Here is a 23,898-nt window from a genome sequence, read left to right on the forward strand (position 1 = left end):
GCTGATTCACCATCCTTACTCCATCCCTATCCTTCTTCCATGTCGTCTTCATCCACCCCCCCCCACAATTTTTCCCCCAGTTTCCCATTTCTTTTCTTCCACATTATTTTCTTTCTTTTCCCTTCCCCTTACACCTTCTTTCCCACCTTCGTTCTCCTTCTTTCCCTTTCCAGCTTCTTCTTCTTCCCTCCTCATCTTCTCGCTATTCCATGCCCTCTCTTCCCCGTCTATTCTTCTTCTCCTCCTCTTCTCTCTTCCATTTCTTTTCTCCTTCCCTTCATATTCTGATCACCTTTCCTTCTTCTCATTCCCTTTCCCATGTTCTCCCTCTCCCATTCTTATTCCCTTCCCCATTTTCTCCTCACCCAGTCCTCTTCTCTCCCCTGATTCTCTCCTTCCCCTTTCCTTCCTTCCCTCCTCCACTTCTTCCTTTCCAGTTCTTTTCTCCTTCCCCTTCTTCTATCCTTCCTCTTCTCCCTTTCCCCTTCCCCTTTTCCTCACCTTTCCCGTATTTCCCTTCCTCTTATTACCCCTTCCTCTCTTTCCTTCCCCCTCTTCTTATTCTTTTCTCCTGCAATTCCTCTTCTCCCTTCCCTCTTCCTCCTCCCCTCCCCTTTCTGTTCATTTCTCTATTTCTCCATATTTTTTCCCATGTTTCTCGTCCTAGCTTTCCACTTTCCTAATGGTCGCCAGCTGCACCGAAAAGTTTTTACTTATAATGCCAACACAATTTTTCCTTCTGGTTTCTCGGCTTTTCTCCTCCACCCTCCTTTCCTCCTCGTTCTCCTCCTTCATACCTCTCTCAGCTCCTCCTTTTCTCTCTCTCTCTCTCTCTCTCTCTCTCTTTCCTCCTCCTCCTCCTTTTTCTTGTTCATCTTGTTCTTGTTTTTGTTCTTTTTGTTTTTGTTTTTGCTCTTGTTCTTGTTCTTCCGTAAGATTCCTCTCCTTGCCCCACTTCCCTTGCTCTTCGTCTACTTCAGTCACTTATTCATCCCTGTCTTTAAATACCTTCTTTAGTTCTCCGTGAAATTTTTTAGCTTCAGACGTTTTAACAACTTACTAATTCACTTTGTCAAGGAGAATGATGACTACTAATAAACATATAGGCCTTTCTAACATTATTATTGCATGTTCATTTTTTTGTTGTTGTTCCATGTACCTCAGGAAAATGTCAGATATAATGATACATACCAGCTGGCTTCAGTATGCAAATTAAGAGATTGGTATTAACTGGCTGCATAGTGACATTCGAATTACAGTCACCCCTTCCTTGCCCAACCCATACATTTCATAACCTCACCCAGACCATATCTTGTGTCGCCTCTACCTTTCCCCTGCCTCATCCTCACCCTTACCCTGCCCCAACTGTACCCTTTCCCTGCCTCACTCTTACCCTTCCCCTGCCTCACTCCTACCCTTCCCCTGCCTCACTCCTATCCTTTCCATGAATCACCCCCTACCCTTCCCCTGCCTCACTCCCACCCTACCCCAGCTTGACCCCTATCCTCCTTTGTCTTACTCCCACTCTCACCCTGCCTCACACCCACTCTCCTCTACCTCACTCCCTCCCCTAACCCGCCTCATACCCACCCTCTCCGAATCTCACACTCACCCTCTGCCTGCCTCACACCCACCCATCCCTGCTTCAAGCGCACGCTCTCCAGCCTCACCCATCTTTACCCAACCTCACACACACCCTTCTCCTGCCTCACTCCCACCTTCTGCGTTCCTCACACCCACTCTCCCTGTCTCTCACACCCACTCTTCCCCTTCCACACACCCACTCTCTCCCTACCCCAAACCTACCCTCTCCCTGCCTCACTCGCAGGCTGCGTTGGCGCACCCCACTTCTGTAGAACGAAACTTTAAATGCAATACTTTAATTTTATGGCTCATTAAGAATAGCAGAAAGAAAAGATTTTTAACGAGAACAAAGTGGAAAGAGAAAACAATTATGTTTTCTTGAGAGGAAGTGCATAAGGAGGGCAGAAAATATTTACCTCTTGCCAACTGGAAGGCAGAATTATTTACAAGACCATTATGGTCCATGTGGAATTTTAAAGTGGGAAAAGCAAATACTGGAAAGCAACAAACGTAAGGAACGCAGCGTGAAAAAAGCTGAGAACACGAAAGCTGTTCTAAGCATCGAATCCCCGCCTCTCCCCCGCCCCCGCCACACACCATCATCATCATCATCATCATCTCGAAACAGCTATCCAAATTTGTATATTATTCACCCTTGATAGTAAAATTAATCTGTTTTATTAAATTATTTCTCTATATACATAAACCTGAACAAAACTTCTTATTCCAAGGGGGGTGGACACGATTGTGTTCCTTCCACGTAACCCAGTTTTTGGCCATCATGCTGCCTGTTCTTCAACTCACAACCCCTTTCGCACATACTTGTCCACCCCGTCCCTCTGTCTCATCCCCCTTGCCCCCGTCACCTTACTCTTTCCTTACATACATTCTCCTTAGCCAAAGTGATTATAAGATTGGTTTGTGAATCTGCGAGTGAGGATCTATGCAAGGGATGTCCTCTTTATGGATTTACTGAGGGAGGGGTGCGAGATTAGTTGTATGGGGAGGAGAAAGGGAGAGCAGATGGAGAGAGGAGGAGGGATGAGGTTGTGAGAGACTGGGGAAGTGGAAAGGGGATGGGGAGAAGGTCGATGGAGCTGAGGACAGGAGACACAATCAGTTTTTGTTCGGTCTCAGTCCTCCATTAAAACTCGACATTCAAGGTCACATACAGGTCTCATTTATGCTACTGGGTGAAGAGGAGAGCATGAGGAAATGTACTGAGCACGCTAGTCTTAACGGCTCTCAAATGATGAAGGACTTTACACCCAGAGAGAAAGGTTTGTTGTAATAAAAACTTCAATGAAACATTGTAACTTTTCTTCATTATCGTCCTGTCTGCAGTAAGTGTATGTAATGGGGAAGGAGCGGAGGGGATGAGGATGGTGCTGAAGCAGTTGTTGCCTCACTTGTAATGAACTGTAGATTTAATTATTTTGAAGGCAGTACCTAGTTGCAGACTGTGATGTGAGGACTGCACTGACGAAGGTGAGAAGAAGGAGGACGACGAACAAAGTGAAGGGAGGAACAGAAGAGAGAGAACTGTATGCTTATTTTGAGCGAAGTAGGAAAAGAACTTTGTAATGAAAAATAAAGAATGCTAAAGTAATGGTAAACGAAAAGTTGACTTATGTGTAATATGCAAAACGAAGAATCTACAAGAGGTACGTGATAGCAGGAAATACGAGGAGACGAGGAAAGGAATCATAGGGATGTAGAAGCAACTGCCAGTTAATGAAAGGACTCAGTTCAAAATATATTTTTTTCTTATGTAATGCTAAGGAGGAATATAATGTAAAAAAAAAAAAAAAGAAACTGGAGGAGGAAATTGTGACTAAACAGAAGAGAACAGACAGCAGTAGAGATGGTAGTGAGGGCTGCGATTTGTTTTACACCTTAACGAAAAAAAAGTATTCTACATAATATTCTTCGAGTTACGGGACGATTTCATTCATCTTAGGAGAGCCCCTGTCAATGACGGTTTCAGTAAAGTTGCATCTGACTCCTCCAGTCCGAGAACTCTGCAGTAAGTTGAATTCAGTCATCAGAGCAAAAACAAAATAAAGACGAAGGACACGTTTGATAACGGCACCCACCTCTCCATTATTGTAGGATGGGGGAAATAATTATTTACGGGGAAAGCGAAGGGGCGAACCGCAGGCATCCAACACTCCATAAACTCTGCCGTGGTGAAGGTCTACTGCTGTGTAAAATTTCTTGTCCTTATGTAAATACTATGGCGCGTTCCCCCCTGGGGGCAATCCCCCACTGGAAATGGGTGGCCATCGTGGTTCCCAGCTTCTTTAGGACGTGGCCAGGGTGAACATCTACCACTGTGCAAAATTTTATGCTCCTAGGTTTGAAACTGTGACCGTGCTTTACGGCCGTGGCATGGGACCGCGGAGTCCATCCCTGCAGGGATGGCCTAAGGGGGTCTCACTCTACCTATAACGTGGTCCAATAGAAGACCTACCATTATAGAAAATGTCATGCTCTTAGCCAAAGACGATGGCATTCTTGCCCCTGGGAGTAGATTCTCCACCCGGGCACTGGGGAACATCTATCAATATCAAAGATTACAATACTTCAAATAAAAAACTTGAGTTGTGCATGACGACTCAGGCCGAGATCAATGGGAGAAGCCCTCTCTCTCTAAGGCGGGCAGCCCTCAGGTTAAAACCATGTTTATATCCTGGTGTGAGTAAAGCTCTGTCATGGAGCATAAGTTCGAGGTCTTCAGAAGAAGAAGAAAAAAAAAAACGGTCATGGTGAGACTACACTAAGGGGCCTTACACTGCCTGAACCCTGGCCCGTGGTAAAGTCTACCATTGTACAAAATTTTGTTTTCCTAACACTCCTCTCATAAGGTCTGAACTCCATTCATCAAGAAGGTACAGTAACTCAGTGAGTGTGGGAATGAGTGAGTGAGGGAGGGAGAGAGGGACTGGGTGATGCAGTCAGGGACAAGCACTATTCTCGTATTTGCACGCCCCTGTGGGTGTGGGAAAACACATCATGGGTTGAATAAGTTGATCAAAGAATTTCTATGAATTCCCAATGGCATCTTCCCCACATACGTCTAGGGAAAGACAGGGCATTAAAATATACAATAAAAGGAAACGGAACGACCTTCAGTAGTAGAAGGATAAAGTAGCGTTTTATGGGTGGTGGGAAGAGAGAGATGACGGCGAGAGTGATGAGTGTGATAGGTGTAAGACTGAGAGAGATGAGGGTGTGAGGTGTGAGGATGGGAGCGGTGGGAGTGAGAGGTGTGACGGTGAGAGGTGTACGGGTCAGAGGGGTAAAGATGATGGAGATAAGGGTGGGAGGGATAAGAGTGAGAGGGGTGAGGGTGAGAGGGGTGAGGTAATGGGGATGAGGGTTAAAGGAGTGAGGGGGAGAGAGGTGATGAAAATTGAAGGTGGGACTGCAACGGTACAAGCAGGATTTGCATAGCTTTCAGGCCGAACACTGCCTTTTACAGAGCTTCCATTTCACTCCTACCAAGATTACACGTAAAAATTTTTGGATCGCTTATCTCTGGAAGGAATTACATGCAGACAGAATGCTTTTTCACACTTTTGTATTTTTATTATAACTGTAGTCATAATGTACCTCTTTACTGGTACAGTGCCTGCTGTTTTTGTTTATGCCGTAGGAGTGTGACCGAAGAATTAAATTCACTCGTAATTTAAAAAGTTACAGTTTAGTACTAGTCAAGGTTAGCTTAGTACCTTAGTGTCTCGTACTGACGTATAAAGCACTGGTCTTCAGCACACACAAAGACAACAAAAAAAAAAAAAAACAGTTGAGGTACAACGAAAAGACCTCTCTGAGAGCGTATGTACAGCTGTAATAGAGTTCTGACACGTGTGCAAAACAGAGTGTTTGCTATAGATTTGTGCTACATGAGAGGCACTGATACGATATTTTTGCTAGAGGCTTTCACTAACAAATCAGTCATATTATGAATGATGTCAAAATCCAAACTTGATAATGCGCAGCAACAAAAGAGATACGGTAGGGAACAAACTAACTTTTGTTGCAACTGTGAAATAGCAAATAGGCTATGTGTAGTATGGGGAGTAGAATCGTCTCGCCCAGCAGCAAGCTGATTTGCATACATTGGAAACCGAGGTTGTGTGTGTGTGTGTGTGTGTGTGTGTGTGTGTGTGTGTGTGTGTGTGTGTGTGTGAGAGAGAGAGAGAGAGAGAGAGAGAGAGAGAGAGAGAGAGAGTTTTATGGTGATTTGCACGAGTTGTTTGTACGTGAAAAATAAAAGATTAGCCTACCATATAGCATTTTATTCACCCGACGTATTCACTTTGTATATCAGTGCTGCAGAATAAAGCGACATAGGAAACTCACTCTAGTACTGTATATATATTTCTTTACTTAGCTGATGTTTGAGTAATCTCTTGTGTCCTATTCAGTCGATTTTTTCCTATGTTCTGTCCTTACTATTTTCCTAGACATCAGAAGGACCTGATGGTACTACGGCCGTATTCTCGTCAGGTCAGAGGATCACTAGCTTTTTATTGTTATGTGATTAGGTCATTTAACGGTATATTTATATTTTAATGTCACCGATTTTTATCCTAAAGACCTAAAAGACAAAGTGGAAAATACTGAGGTGAAACATACATCAGTCACCTAGAAGAGGTGGCATAATGTCTTTTAATATGACTGGCATGGAATCCGAGGTCTAACGTCCTTATACAGTGCTCAACATTGACAATTAAGAAAAGATATTTCCTCCGAAAAATAATCACTAAAAATATTATATAGCTGCAATGGCTTCAGTAAGCAGCAAAAATCCTAGTCAAGAAATAATTTATTACTAAACTGTTTAGCAACTGATTATTTCACACATAATAATTATTATAAAGCCACCAGGCCCACAGGCTCGCACTTTTAGGCTTAATAATTAGATTCACCGAGTAATCATTATGAAACACCGGGTTAACATGTCCAGTGGATTTGAAAACAAATAAATGGCAAATTAAATAATTTGGGATTAAAGTGGTTTTCATTAAAGAAAAAAATAAAGATTACTGGATAGTGAAACAAATTACTACTTAACCAGACAAAAAATAGGCTGCTAATTACATTAATTTTAAAAAAGTTGACCATTAATAGCAATGAAATTCAGATCAGTTCCCAAGCATACTTTACACACAATCTAGTCGAATAAAGTCGTTAACCTAAATATATATATATATATATATATATATATATATATATATATATATATATATATATATATATATATATATATATATATATATATCAACAAGTTCACAGGATGATGCAGAGGTTTACAAATGCTGTGTTGATCCCTGGGACCTGTCGGCTGTTATATGCTGCTGGATTAGGGTATCCTCACGCTAGTCAAGTGGTCGGAGACAATGCAGTGCTACTCTATCATATCGTGGGATATAACACTCAACTGGCTCGGATGCGGGCACGTGGTTGACATAAACCAGATATATGCCATTTACTAATAGACAGCTATTGCCTGATTCCTATATTAACCTCAGTGCTACTAATATTCCTGCCTCTAAAAGTATTGAAATTCTCGGTGTTTCACCTAACATTACCCTCAGCTGGACTTCTCATGTTGGATTACTTGCTAAAACTGCTTCAGAGAAACTTGGACTGTGCAGAGTCCGTGACTTCTTCACTGACGAGCAGTTTGTTACGGTTTACAGTAAGCATATGTGCTCTTAGCTGGAAGACTGCTTACCCTTGTGGAGTGGATGTGGAGAGGTTGCGCTAAAACAGCTGAACAAAAATCGGAACAAAGTTGTAAGAATTATTAACAATCCTGCAATTACAAATGAACTACCTCCCCTACAGGTAAGAAGGAATGTTGCCTCTCTTGCATTATTTTACAGAGGCTTTTATGGCAAATGCGCAGACGAAGTTGCAGCCATTATATCATCTCTCCACTCCTTCCCCCGTGCTACACGGGCATCTGGAAGCGCCCATGACATGACTGTAACATTGCCATATTGCAGAACTTCTATCATAATTCATTTATTCCCTGAACTGCTTCTCTTTGGAACTCGCCTCCCTAGATTAGTTTCCCACCAAACTTCAACCTACAGCAGTTTAAGTCCATCTGTTACAGATATTTTATGTATGGAGGACTCCTGTAATGTGGTGTTTGAACCAGGGATGGGGTCAAATACGTATTTGTATTTGTATTTGCAAATACACAAACATCGATTTTTGTATTTTATTTGTATTTGAGAATGTTACAAGTTGCATATTTGTATCTGTATATGTATTTGAGCCTTGTATTTGCCATATTTGCTTTAAATACAGTCAAATACACTCATATAAAATTGCTAATTTTACATGCCACTGTGATATAATTACTGCCAATAGTGAATTTTACTTTTCTTCATAAATAAAAGTTGGCATAGTTGGCATCTTGTCTACCACTCTCATTTAGTTAAGGGATAATATTCAGTACTATACTTGTCAGAACGTGTTCCAGACCTGTTAGCCTATGCTGAATGACTGAGAGACTGAGATCAGCACCAGAAGCCAGCAGTCACTCGTAAAGCCAAGATGTCTTGCACTGTATTTAGATGTTTTGGACCTAAGCAGCCTGGTTCTGACCCTAACCAGTACATCGTTGAATGTAATTATTGTCACAAGAATGCTGCTGGTTCCCTCAAGAGCACATCCAATCTATGGACACATTTAAAGGTTAGTGTACTTAGTTAAATTAAAACAGTGGTGTAGTGCTATAATAAATGAGTGAAGCATTATTAGTGAGCAAGATTAACCTAAATCTCAAGGGAGTAAAATTATCTGTTTATAATAAGGTTGAATGAAATTGGTACGGTACCTTCACTTGTATTTGTACTTGACGTTTCATATTTGTGTTTGTTGGTACGATACCTGTATTTGTATTATATCTGTATTTGAAGCTTCATATTTGTATTTTATTTGTATGTGATTATTTAAAAGTTTGAATATTTGTACCTGTATTTGTAATGGGCTGCAAAGAAATGAACGTATTTGTATTTGGGCACTTGTATTTGACCCCATCCCTGGCTTGAACTACTCTTTTTTATATTTAAATTGTTTTTTCCTTCCTCTGATCATTCTCTCTCTCTCTCTCTCTCTCTCTCTCTCTCTCTCTCTCTCAAAAAAAAAAAAAAAAAAAAGGAGGAAAGTAGGGAAGGGGAGGAAGAGTCAACGTAAATATTTTGTTTCTAATTGTTATTGGGCTGAAAGAAAGTTAAACCGCGTTTTCATGTGACCTTTTTTAACCAGTCAAGACCAATCAAAGTTTTCTGGACCTACTTGATGCTCGCGAGAATGAATTTTAGCTCAGTACTATCCTTTATGTGTTCCTGTTGGCTGGAGGATCGAGTGGGCATAGCCATGACGGAATCAGGTGAGTTATGTAAAGAGAGAATGGGATGATAATAAATTGATTTAGCTAAAAATATCATCGTTATCTACGTACACAATAGTTGTTTCTACTTCATATAAAAGTAGGGCTGCCATACGTCCGGATTTTCCCGGACATGTCCTGCATTTAGGGTGTCAAAATCTTCGTCCGGGAGGAATTATAAAAATTCTCCAAAAGTCCGGATTTTCAGCTTCCCTCACTTTTTCTCGAAAAGTATAATATACTTTTAAACTCTGTAATGACGAGAGAGAAAGAGAGAGACTTTCGTTGCTTTCGCCAGCTGGTAAGAGTTGCCAACTTGGCTGGTTTAGCTATGCAGCTAGATATCCTGCCTTTTCCTCTTGTTCAGCCACGATTTTTTTTTTTTCATACTCATTGCTGTTATAGCCATAAAATAAATGATAACTGCACACAAATATTGGTTTAGGATTCATTTTTACACTGTAGCATTGTTATTCTTATGATCTTATCCTGCATCTAAGGCGTTGTTGCATTTTACATAGTATTGCCAATTCTGTAATTTGCCTGATTTCCAATCAATCAATCAATCATTTCCTGTGGCACCCTCGGGGATGCATAGGGCCTCGATGAACTCTCACCACCACATCCTATCTTGTGCTAACTCCTCAAGATCTCCCCAACACTCATCTCCAGCTTCCCGTCTCATTGTCCTCACCCACGTCTCTTTTGGCCTTCCTCTACCTCTCCTACCAAGTGCCACCCACCCTGGTGTACCTCGTACTATTCCCTGTCTCCTATACACATGTCCTAGCCACTTCCATCGTGAGAATCTAACATATTCATCGATCGGCTGCACTCCCGTTATTTCTCTAATTCTACTATTTGGTATCCTTTCCCACCACTTAACTCCTAATATTCTTCTAAGTGCTTTATTTTCAAACACCAAGAATTTATTTTCCATAGTCACTGTGCTGTACCAAGACTCGTGTCCATAAATTAAGATACTCCTAACCATTACCTTATAAAGTTTGATTTTTGTATGCACAGAGAAATTGTTATTATTCCAAATATTTTTAAGCATTCCCATTGCCTGATTAGCCTTCTTTAACCTTTCCTCGAATTTAAAGTTCAAAGAACCATCCTTGGCTAAATAAGTACCTAAATATTTAAACCTATCAACTTGCTTTACAACCATACCTCCAATTACACATTCCTGCGCATTTTCCATATTCATATTGATTATTTCAGTTTTTCCACAATTAATAACCAAACCCACCTTGCGACCTTCACTCACCAAACAGTCCAACAACCTCTGCATCTCTTCTGGCCCATCACAAATCAAAACTATATCATCTGCATAATCTAAATCCAAAAGTTTCCTGTTCTCTCCCCAAAGTATACCTGCATTTAGTACCTAAATATTTAAACCTATCAACTTGCTTTACAACCATACCTCCAATTACACATTCCTGCGCATTTTCCATATTCATATTGATTATTTCAGTTTTTCCACAATTAATAACCAAACCCACCTTGCGACCTTCACTCACCAAACAGTCCAACAACCTCTGCATCTCTTCTGGCCCATCACAAATCAAAACTATATCATCTGCATAATCTAAATCCAAAAGTTTCCTGTTCTCTCCCCAAAGTATACCTGCACCGGTTTCTGTTCCAACGCGTTTCATAATGTAATCAATGACCAATATAAATAGTAAAGGCGATAGAACACCACCTTGAATTACTCCGGACTTGACTTCAAACGAATCACTCAGACAACCATCAACCATCACTTTACAAATATATTGTAAAAATTTTAAAGAAGGCGCTCCGCTCGGATCGAGCCTGTGCAGGTTTATGTCCAAAGGATGGTTGGGGTTTAGTGCTCACGTAATGCCGCTCAGGGATGAGTGAGGCTGGTCACTCTTATCTTAAATGTCAGGATGATGGCTCATTGATGGATGGATGGATGGATGCAGTACAGTAGCACTGATGTATGTATATATATATATATATATATATATATATATATATATATATATATATATATATATATATATATAAGGGTTTCATAGTGCCAAAAGCCCAAAATTTGTGTTGGGGGGGGGGAAGCATGGCTTTCAGCGGAGATGTACGATATTTTGACTGTTCAGATAATGGCAACCCGATATAAAAGATAATATGACAACTCTCCAATGTCACCATTAGAACAATAATGGGTCATGAAGTAAAATAAATGTGCAGACTATCTTTTCGGTTCAAACAGAACTCTAATAACCGGAGACGAAGGATGCAGTTCCAGAGAGAAGGTGCGACGTTGCCGTATCATTTATCGTTGAACTTTCTCGGACGTTGCCAATATGACTGACTAAGTGTTACCCAAGAAAAAATCACGCTCACAGGGAACTACTGTTTGTCCGTGCTGCCCAGTGCTACCGCGCATCCATTGTGTGCAGCCAGGCCTGGGTCTGAGGCAGGACCCCTTAAGACAATCCTGACTGGTCTAATTTGCCTGAAACTGTCTCACCATAAAATCCATGGGACTTGTCTCGACCGGTTCAGACCAGTCTGAAAGCCTCACGGCAATGCGGCTGTACTGATGATTATTGTTCACATGATGCAGACTGGCTGTGGCTTCGATTGTATTCAAAGTTAGAAGGGCCTTTGGTACTGAATGGGTTAATGAAAGCCACATCAAACCCCTCAGCTTCGAGAAGTCTCTCCTAAGAAGATAAATATTCTTTGCAGATAGCAAGAATACGCCAGAGTGTACGTTCTCGGTATGAAGTGTTTGATGAGAAACTTCAAGGAACATATGTGTCTTGGGATTAAAGTAACATTAACTTTTATAGGTCGAGGTGTCTCTCCAGTAATTTCGTCTGGCGATAAATTGAATAAGGTAAGAGAGACGTTATACTGACTTTGGCAATGAAGGATTTATTACTCCACCACGGGATGTGTTCTCTAAGCAGATAAAATGTGATCCGTTTCTTTCCTTGGCTGTTGTCCACAGGTCGTGACGTAGCACCCAGGCTAATCTCATCGTATGCTCAGAGGTCTATAAAAATCATCAAAAGAGAGAGAGAGAGAGAGAGAGAGAGAGAGAGAGAGAGAGAGAGAGAGAGAGAGAGAGAGAGAGAGAGAGAGAGGGGGGGGGGGGTGAAAGTAGGTGGTTATTGGAGGAAGGTGGGGGGAGGGATATTCATGGGCGTAGGCACCTGCGTGACGTGTTTGCATGCACGAGTGAGTGACAAAATGCGTGAGAATTAAAAACAAAACAAAACAAAGCGGGGACGGAGAAAGGGAGAAAAAAACGTGCGTAACAGTGTGAGAGGTGAGAGTGGGAGTATAATAGCAGAGAGAGTGTGATAGAGGTAGGTATTGATGTGAAGGGAGCATGATGGTTGGCTGGAACGTGAGAAGCCTTACCCAGTACACCCCAGTAATGGTTCAGTTTACTGCTTTGTGTGTGTGTGTGTCTGAGAGAGAGAGAGAGAGAGAGAGAGAGAGAGAGAGAGAGAGAGGTGGGTGGGAGCGGGACGGAGAGAAAATATCTGCATAAGTGTAGGTTTGTGTAATTGTGTGTATATGTATGGATAAGTGTGTGTCTGTGTGCATGTGTGTATTCAGGTGTGTTTGTGCGTGGCGGGAATAGCTAAGTAAAATTCCTTTTCTCTTTTCCAGCTTAAAACTTTCCTTATATACTTTCCGTTTTCTTCCCTATTGCTTCCCTTATTCGTTTTTGTCGCTTAATGTTCAACATTTATTCTAATAACTTCCTTCATCAGTTAATAGCAATCTGCGATCTTCTTTCCTCCACGTTTCTTTCTCTCCAGCTGTTCTTTTCCTTTTTTTTTTTTTTCCAGTTTCTTCGCTTGTTTTTTATTTTACCGATGGCATCCTCATTCTCTATATTCCTTCCATCAGTACCTGCCGTACCAATGAACTGATATTAATTAGTCGAACAGTGTTCCAAGAACGATTATTAAAATGATTAACAAAAGTAGGAACTCTTTAAATGAAGACATAAGTTAAAATACACTCATTTGAGATGCGGAGAGTCATGGGGAAAAATTCCGTTTGAGTTAGTAGGTATTGAAGAGTAGGTTGTTAAGTTGGGAAAGCAAGCCAAATTACTTGGCAACGTAATTATATAATTCTAATGAACGTTTCAGGAACAAGCCAGATGGGTTTGTAACATGGAACGTTACAGCATGAGAATCATCCAGACTGTACTGACTTCTGCTCCGTTGACGTAACTCTTATTCTCTTTATGCTGGCTCCTGACGATTACACTTGCGCTAAGACAGACTGTTTAAACTGAAGAGGTTAGATACAGCATTAACTAACCGCTCACTCTATATATGATTCCTGTGAAGAATTAAAACATCGGTCTGTTACAAGAAGAAATCAGTAAACATCATCTGACTGAAGACGTGGAAAGTATAGTCGGTACCAAAATACTTGTCACTTCATGGACTTTCAGGAAATGTCTGGTACAGTTGATAAATAAAATATTATAGTTTTTATAATAATAATAATAATTAATGGTTCATTGTCCAAGAAAGTTATAAAATACATATGATGTGTACATTATAACATTGTGACTTGGCTTACAAATCAAAATCCTTTGAAGAAAATACATATATATACCCAGTCACCCACCCACGCACACACACACACACACACACACGAGACTGAATGTCAAAAGTCTTTGAAGAGAGGAAAAATGTTTCCAGGAATTAACTGTTGAAAGTTCCGTCATCTCTAGCTTTCTTCCCAGTCGTTCCATAGCTGCTGTTGTAGACGGCCACCATTCTTCTCTTAGAGCTATCGATGCTGGTGTTCTTCAGAGCTCTGTCCTATCACCAACTCTTTTCCTTTTATTCATCAGTGACCTTCTAAGCTGTAAATCTAACCCTATCCACTCATAGGCTGATGATTCCACCCATCACCTTTCCATCCGCCTGTCGCAGCGTCCATCTCAGCAGTTACTTCAACAAACAAGGGATGAGGGCAAGGCTATGGCACTCCTAATGTATGACTTGGCTCATACATCAGATTAGAGAAAAAGTAATCTTGTTTTCGATGCATCAAAAACTCATTTTTTACATCTTTCGACTAGCCAAAAGCTACCTCAGCAGTACTGTCTACTTTTTCACAATATCCAACTCACTCCTGCATCATCTTCGAACATACGTGGGGTTTCATTCTCCCGGGATTTATCATGGAAAAATCATATTACCATTCTTGTACAATCTACTTCCTAGAGGTTAAATGTGCTAAGCCGACTCCGTGCCTTCTTTACCACTGCACAGTTATTGACTTTAAACAGTGGTTTTATTCATCCCTGTGTAGAGCACAACTCTCATGTGTGGGGAGGCTCCCAATATACAGTTCTTTTTATGAAGGTAGAGTCAAAAGCTTTTTGCCTCATAGACTCTCCTTGTAGTGACTCTTCAATCCCTGTCTCTTTGCCTCACTGCTGCAGCTTTCTCTCTTTTCTATCGCCACGTCACTGGTCACTGCTTCTCTGAACCGTCTGCTTGCATCCCTCCACCACTAAGGCAGACTCGTAACACCTGTCTAGCAGAAAACTCTCATCCTTTTTCTGTCCAACTCTCTAATGCAAGAGCTAACAGTTACTCCCAGTCCCTCATGTATGCAACAGTTCATCTCTGGAACTGTCTTCCTCTGTCTGTATCTTCTATTGCTTATGACCTTCAGTCTTTTTAACGCAATGGGTTCAGGTATCTCGAGAAAAAAAACTGATCTTGAAGTTGTCTCGCTGTTATTTGTTTTTATTTTCTTTCTTGGATGGAACAATCTTGCCAGCTTCTGGCATTTGGTTCCTTCTTTCCTGCACCAAAATATAAATAAATAAGTAAATAAACTATTCTGTGTTTGTTCTCGGGTTCCAGAGCGGGAGTGCTTTTTCTTTACTTTTCACTTTCCTAATTTCCATGGTAGCCTAGGTATCTTATCCTCCATGGTGTTTCTCCTCTATTTTTCCTGTCAGTTTCGGCTGCAGGATTTAATTGGAGAGAAAGAGTCACTTCCTTGTTCTTCCTGAGTAGTTCTTGTACCTATACCCCATTCCCTTAAGCGAGTCGCGAGGTGCCCAGAAATAGTCTGAGGGTTGCTGCTGATTGGCTAATACAGCCGGTACTACGGGTGCGGTGAGAGTTCGACCCGAGGTTCATAGTCACACTGACTGCTATGCCACCACTCTTCCACCAACCCTACCCCACTTTTACCCCGTTGTGTTGGCCAATCATAGGCGTCCATCCGTTCGTCAAATATGCCTGAGTTAAGGGAACGGCCTTAAGGGTATTCATCCCAAATGCCTGAGTTAAGTGAATATCCTTAAGGGTATTCACTTGGGGAGGCGGTGGCTCAATCGGTAGAGAGGTGGCCTGAAGCTTACGGACCCAGGTTCGAATCCCGGCTGGGGCAGGGAACAGTTTAAGAATTTGAATTTCATTAAATCAGGCTTTACTGATCTACCAGAAGACCCGCCGACATGTCGTAAAAATACCCCCGCTAATACCAATACACCAGTCCTGTATGAGACAGCCCTAGCATGTATTCAATATGGACGGTGGGTGTTAGCGCCGAAGTGGTGACATGTAGAGGTGTATAGTATGTAGGAGGACTGCTGGGCCTTGATAGCAGGCTGTGAAGCCTATGCCCAGAGTCTGACACATAAAAAAAAAAGAAAAATCATTTGGGACGAATGAATGGATGCCCATGACTGACTAACACAACGGGGTAATACTGGAGTGGTAGGGTAGGGTTGGTGGGAGAGTGGTGGGATAGCAGTAAGTGTGATTATGAACCACGGGTCGAACGCTCACCCCACTCATAGCACCGACTGTATTAGCCAATCAGCTGTAACCTTCAGATTTTTTCTTGGCTCCTCGCGACGGGCTGAAGTGAATGGGGTATAAATCATACCCTAATAAAGGAATTGTCTCAAATGAATAATCTGACCTACTTCAGGAATCCACCGTTTTTATGTTCCCATTGTCAACACTGATCTTTCTCCTTCCTCTTGTTTTTCGTTTACTCCCTTTCCTACCCTGTCTCGTCCTTCCCTTCCTCCTCTCCGGCCTTCCGCTACCCTGCAGTTGTCTTTCACTGTTTTCTCCTTCTCTCTCTCCTTTTGCCCCTCTCACTCCTTTCAACCGTCTCCCCTCTCCTTTCTTTCCATCTACCATTCTCCTTCTCTCACACCTGTCTCCCTTCCCTCCCCGCCTCTCTCTTAGCCTCTTCTCCCTCCCTCCTTTTCTCTTTTATCCTCTCACTGTCCCTCCCTTCTTTTATGAGACTTTCCAAACTCGGGCCAAACTTTTGACAGTATAGCATTTTCTTCGACGATTTCTTCAGTAACCTGGAAAAGATCGAGTGTTTGCGTGAGAGAGAAAGAGAGAGGGAGAGAGAATATACATGGAAGAGTGACAGTACTTATTGCAAATATCAAAGTATAAAAGTAGCAGGAAAAGCAATATTGAGAAGGATGAGGAGAAAAAACAAAAGCTGAAGAATAAAAGTAAAGAATATGAAAACGATAACTAACGAAAGAGAATATAACAGTAATGAGATATCAAAAAGACAGATCAACAAGTGGTGGAAGGTATAAGAGTGAGGGTATTTCAGAGTGTTGAAAAATACGACCACATTCCAGTAACCGACAAATACCGAAATTGTTTTAGGCCAAAGTTAAACTAGAGGTCTTTTTCTCATGGATTTTTGCTGCACCATTTCCTGAGAAGAGTGTTTCTGAAAGTGGTGCGGTAATATTCTCGTGTTTGATACTTATACAGGTTTTATGTCGAAATAATTGACATCAGTAACACAGAACAGGTTATTTACACAGGTTCGACAAGGAACATAATAGGAATATGCCACCTATAAATAACACTGCTAAGGAAGAGGTGAAAGAGAGCCTCCTAAACGCTTGAAAACATGATTCTAAGTCTACAGCAAGTCAGCTACAAATGGATTTTTTGCTCTGAAAGTAACAGATGTGGAACATTGCTGACACTTGCAAGTTTCCAGTGGACGTGTTGTTGCCGAGGGATAAAAGACTTTGATGCGTTAGAAAAAAAAAAAATGATGTTTTGTCGCATTACGTCACTGATTATTTGCTCAGAGAATATCAAGTTCTGCTTTTATGATGTCTTGCTCGAGTGTCTCGATCCCCCACCCCTATAATGGTGGACAGTAGATTTATGATGATGATGATGATGATGATGATTAATAATAATAATAATAATAATAAGAGTAATATTCAACATCATCATCACCATCATCACCATTATTATAATTGTCACTATCATTATCAACTTCGTTGTTTTCAAGCTTCGTTATATAAATGGCGACGGTTTTTGTTTTCGTCAGTATTATTATTTTTCATTGCACTGATTTTCTTCGATCTTGATTATATTATACATGAAGGGACGCTAGGGTAACCCAAGTCCTTGTGCCAAATATAAATGACCTTGACCTATTTTTGAAGGTCATCTACTAATTTTTATCCTAAAAATTGGGTATTTAACATTGAAATGTCTCAGGCACTAAGTGTGAAACAACTATTTGGTTGAAAAGCCTGTGTAAAAAAAAAAAAAAAAGGTTCTCTGGATAGTTTTGGCTTAATATTTTGCCATTTAACCCAGTGGAAAGTACCGAATTCAAGTTTGCTCAGTTTTTTTTTTCTTTGCAACGTGTTAGAGAAATCCACAAAAACCTGAAAGCTGTAACTTTCCAGATATATAGCTGTGGTCCATCTTATGATCTGAAAGGAATATGCTTACAGTTCAGCATACTGTTAGCCAGTTATTGAGACCAATATATAATTTACGCATGCGTTCTTCGACTACTTTGTCTTCAGAGCTTGTTGATGTTACACAGAAGTAACCAGGGTCTTCAGAGCTTATTACGCTGAAACGTATCTTACATATCATATGTCGAAACTTCCTTGCTGTAGCAAAATAATAAGAATAAGTAAACAGTTATTTTCATCATTATTTCCGCCAATGAAGTTGGTGGAGGTTACGTAGTCACCTAAGTTTGTCCGTTTCTTTGTATGTTTGTCCACACGATATCTCCAAAAGTTCTTAATGAATTTCAGTGAAATTTTCTGGAAGAGTGGGCCATGGGCAAAGAAAGAATTTAATAAATTTGGGGGCGGATCCAGATCCGAATCCACAGTATCCTGCACAATATCTTCAAAGGTTCTCAGTGAATTTCAGTAAATTTTGTGGAAGAGTGGGCCATGGGCCAAAAAAGGACTGATTGAATTTGGGGGCGGATCAGGATCCGGATCCTATGTATCTCAAACAATATCTTCAAGAGTTCTCAAAGAATTTCAATAAATTTTGTGGAAGAGTGTGCCATGGGTCAAGGAATAATTGATTTAATTTTGTAGCGGAAGCGGATCCTATGCATTCCACATAATACATCCACGGATCCGGATCCGGATCCTTATTGTGCCAGTGGCATTGGCGGAGGTATGCGCTCTCGGAGTGCTTTCCAGTTATTATTGTTATGAGGGTAATGATGATGATGGTGTCTGTAATATGAAAATGTCTCATATTTTCCGGCCAGATGTTCTAGCACTAGCGCTGTCGTACTCACCAATTTTGCGTATTTGAAAATACTGTGATGGGGATATGTGTCGGGTGAACATGTTTTTGTTTCATCCCGACTGATATTTTAAATCTTTTTTTTGCCTTCCAGGTCTCACTCCTGCACCCTCATTTACACACACTCACTTCCGCTTCATATTTCACTCGGGAATTTCATATAATGCTGGATGTAATTATATATACTAGTTTAATTTTGTATTTACTCTGTAAAACATCGTTATTTCCTGCAGTCTAATATACTTCATACTGTTTACATCTGACTCATACTGTCATGACAACTCAGACAGGCTTACTTCCATTTTCTTATTTTCTTATTTCATTTTCTAGTTTTGTGCAAAGTGACGAGTTTGATCTCTCTCTCTCTCTCTCTCTCTCTCTCTCTCTCTCTCTCTCTCTATTTATATATATATATATCTATATATATCTATCTATATATCTATATATATATATATATATATATATATATATATATATATATATATATATATAATCACTGGCTAATCACATTGTAAGAATAAAATGTAATTATACGTCATCTAGTGAATCCGTTCACTCAGCTCTTAATCATTATAGATCGCTTCCAGCCTTGCGTGACACACACACACACACACACACACACACACACACACACACACACATTATCTACCTATCTATATACCTAGGCTGCTTCCTCCAAAGAAAAGGAGGTAGCCGAGAAAGGAAGACACGCGCCCAATTCACTCATCCACACAAAAACATTAATTTGCATCTTATTCCCAAGGGGAGAAGGGATAGATCCTCATTGCACCACACCATATGAGGGTCAACAGCACAGTGCAATCAGCGACATCCTCAGCAGGGCCTGACAGCAGAGCTGGTTTAACCGTGCCACATCATAATGGACCCATCCCCTTACCCACACCTGACCTGATCAGATGATCAGACCTAATGCGGGAGTATATTCCCTCAGGGCCTCGTCACCATTTATTCATTCACAGTTTTTCTCCAATCATTCCCATCACGGGCAGCCACTTTTTCTTGCTCAGCAGACATCCCTCTCGCATCTAACGCTCTCTTCACACTGTCCATCCATCCTATTCGTGGTCATCTTCTCAGCCTTACATCTCACATTCGATCCAGTTACCTTTTTCACTAATTGCTCTTCATCCATTCTCTCCATATGCCCAAACCATCGCAACACTCTCTGCTCAACTAGATCAGCCATCTCCCGCATAACTCCAGGTCTCCTTCCACTTCATCATTTCTCACTCTATCCATACCTGTCACTCCACACATACTCCTCAGACACCTCATCTCCATTGCATTCAACATTTCCTCTCTGCAACACCCATATTCCATGTTTCAGCCCCATCTAACGCAATTGGTACCACTACACCCCCATACAGCCTTCTCTTTACATCCATTCTAAGTGAACGACATCTAAACACTTTTTCATTCCTCCCAACACTTTTCCTACTTCATTCATTCTAAACTTCACTTCTACGTCCGTTGTTCCATCCACGGCAACATGTGACCCTTAATGCTTTAAACACTCTACCTCCTCAAGCAACTCACCATTCAAAACTATATTCACCCTCCTACCATCCACCAACCTCGTACACTTCATCACTTTACTCTTATTCACATTTACTCTTAATTTCGTCCTTTCACCCACCCTTCCAAACCCCTCTCCCAACTGCCTCAATCTCTCCTCCGACTCAGCCACACACGCACCTGTATGAAAAGATAGGACAAATATGCCACGTCCAGGGGAGTTCATTTGGTGGGAATAGTTTGTTGTTGTCATAGTCGATTAAGCAGCACAAAGTTGAGTCCGACTTGGTAGGTATGATTGGTTTTTATCATGGTCAGCTTTAATCTACTACATAGCTAGGGAGGACCCCGTGAGCACTCTCTGCCCGTCGACGGCCCTAGGATACTATTGTATTGGTAGCAGTATCACATATTTTTCTTGTAAAACCGTATATATCTCCTTTAGAGGTTTGAAGGAGTTATAGTGACGATGATACGTTTTCTTTCATTTAATGTCTTAGGTAATCCTGTTTTGAAAAATCCCTGACTGAAAAATATTCTTGTGATCTGTTGGATTCTTGAAATAAAGTGTTCCAGATGTGTACTTGCCTTTGCGACCCGTAGCAATTGAGACATGTATATGCCGTATTCTGGAACTCTAGGTATGTTTCCCGACATATTTGGGTATGACACAGTTTCGAAATTTGAACCATCTCTCTTACCATAGAGTTTTGTTGATAATTTTCTTTTCTATTTTGATATTAATTTCCAAAAAACTTGCTTGGCAGTTGTCGGCGATTTCTTTATTTAATACTGGTGCTTCCGTATATATTTCTTTCAGGCTTTCATTCATTTCTCCATTACTGTCTAAGGATATTAAATCGTCAATGAATCGACTAGTTTTGTCACATTTCTTCTCTACTGAATATTGAACTTTTGACATTCGTTCCATCCATTTGAAGTCGTAACTATATAAGTATAGATTTGCCATGAATGGGGATGGGTCTGTTCCCATGGGTATTCCTATGCACTGTCTGAAAACCATATTTCCGCACACACACACACACACACACACACACACACACACACACACACACACACACACACACACACACACACCACTTCTTTCCATATTTTATTTCTGAATTTTCTTTAAATTAGGAATAGATTACAAAGCAGGGAGGTTAAAGAAGAGGCCAATCAAGACACCAGGGTGGAAAATTTGCCAATGTTTCTCGATGATAATTAACGTTAGTCGTCATTACGGTGCCCTCGCTGCAGAAGGAGATAAGGAGTAGGAGGAGAAGGAGGAAAAATATAGGAAGAAGAAGAGGAAGAGGAGGAAAAGGAGGTAATGGAGAGAAGGAAGAGGAGAAAATGCAGTGGCAGAGGAAGCTGCAGCAGTAAAAGCAAGGAGATAGATAGATAGATAGATAGATAGATAGAGAGAGAGAGAGAGAGAGAGAGAGAGAGAGGAGAAGGTGGTAATGTAGAGAAGGAAGAGGAGAAAATGCAGTGGCAGAGGAAGCTGCAGCAGTAAAAGCAAGGAGATAGATAGATAGATAGATAGATAGAGAGAGAGAGAGAGAGAGAGAGAGAGAGGATGGAGGAGAGAAACTGAAGAAAGAAGAGAAAGGAAGAGAGAAAAAGAGAGAACAAGAGGGCAGGAGAGGATGACAAAGAGAAAGGAAGAGAAATGGAGGAAAGGAGAGAAAAGATTCAAAGGAGAGGAACACATAAAGAGAGAAAAGGAAGAGAAAACGTTGGAGGGGGAAGGAGACGAAGAGAAACGACGAGAAAAACAGGAATACATAACAGGCAGGAGGGAGAAGAACAAGTAGAAAGGAACAGAAAGAGGGAAAAAAAGGACTGAAAAGGTAGGGGAGATGAGAACAAGGAGGAAGAAAGAGAAAAATTAGCAAAGAGATAATACGAAGAAGATGCAGGAAGACTAAGAGGAAGAGAAGAAGGAAGTTAGAAAAAAAAAAGATGGGCAATGCAGAACGAAGAAAAGAAGAAAGAGAAAAGGGAGAAAAGAGGTCACAGAGGAGGTCGAGGAATGGAAAAAAATAACGTTTGCCTTTAGTTCCGAGGTAAGATAGAGGGGGTAAAGGAGTGACGTTTGTGTGTTGAAGTGAGAGGTGACGCGGGGTCGAAATTATAATGGTGAGGTTGTGATAAGTTTGCATAAATTCACTAATCGTGCGTAAGTTAATGGGATGAGGGTGGGAGAATTTGTTCGCTGAGGAAGACGGTGGTGAGTGATTGAAGTTACCTAGGTATACGACGTGTGAGGCTGATACTGTATGAAAATTGTAGCGGGAGGTTGTAAAGCATATCATAATTCCTGGAGAAAGAATTTTACGGTGGGATGATAGGGACATTAACGTTGATAGTATTAAACTGTGTGTGTTTGTGTGTGTATGTGTGTATGTTTGTGTGTGTGTGTGTGTGTGTGTGTGTGTGTGTGTGTGTGGGCGTGCGTGCGTGCGTGCGTGCGTGCTTGCGTGTGTGTGTGTGTGTGTGTGTGTGTGTGTGTGTGTGTGTGTGTGTGTGTGTGTGTGTGTGTGTGTGTGTGTGTTTGGGAATGTGTGAAGGTGTTTGTGTTAGGTTCAAGGTTCGTGGACATGATTTTTGAGATTGACAGCGTGTGAACGTGATGGTGCTGTGAGGTTGGGAATGAATGAATATGGTAAGTGCGGACGTGTGTGTGTGTTTGTGTGTGTGTGTGTGTGTGTGTGTGTGTGTGTGTGTGTGTGTGTGTGTGTGTGTGTGTGTGTGTGTGTGTGTGTGTGTGTGTGTGGGCGTGCGTGCGTGCGTGCGTGTGTGTGTGTGTGTGTGTGTGTGTGTGTGTGTGTGTGTGTGTGTGTGTGTGTGTGTGTGTGTGTGTTTGGGAATGTGTGAAGGTGTTTGTGTTAGGTTCAAGGTTCGTGGACATGATTTTTGAGATTGACAGCGTGTGAACGTGATGGTGCTGTGAGGTTGGGAATGAATGAATATGGTAAGTGCGGACGTGTGTGTGTGTGTGTGTGTGTGTGTGTGTGTGTGTGTGTGTGTGTGTGTGTGTGTGTGTAGCTGCTGAGATGAGGTTGAGAGCGTGTATGAAGGTGGTGAGATACAGGTAAAACGGAAGGCGATAGCAAGGTTGGGAATGAGTATGAAGCTAGCGGCATGATCATGATAGGATGTGACGGTGAAGACATGAAACTTGAAGTGTATGGATGTAATACTAAAGCTGAAAAACATGTGAATGTGACGCCAGGTTGCGAGCACATGTAAATAGAGTTTTTAAGTAAAGTGAAACCGCGAAGAGTAAAGTAATGGTCTTCGAGAGAAATAAGTCACTGAATGCACAGTGAGGCTGGATGAGTAGGAAATATGAAAGTGAGTGAGTTTAAGTAATTGGATAGTGTGATGAGTAAGGATGGAAGTTTAGGAGGGTGAAGTGCTTGAAAGGGTACAACAAGGAAATGAGGTTGCTGGTTCTTTGAAAGCAGTGATAAGAAACAGGGAAGTGAGCATGGAAGTGAAAAAGTTACTACATGACAGTATTGTGATTCCAAATCTAACGTATGGAAGTGGAGCTTGGACCTTGTTCGAGGGACACAAGTCAAGAGCGAAAGCAGTGGAAATGAGTTATCTGGAGAGAAGCATGTAGGGTCACACGGAGAGACAGACTGACAAATGAGGAAGTGAAGGAGCTTTGTGGAGTGGATGTGGATGTGACAGAAAGTGTTAGGAGAAATACATTGAGGT

The sequence above is a fragment of the Coenobita brevimanus genome, chromosome 28, assembly GCF_032717465.1.
Source record: "Coenobita brevimanus isolate Jiangsu-jjx chromosome 28, ASM3271746v2, whole genome shotgun sequence".
NCBI classification, from domain to species: Eukaryota; Metazoa; Arthropoda; class Malacostraca; order Decapoda; family Coenobitidae; genus Coenobita; species Coenobita brevimanus.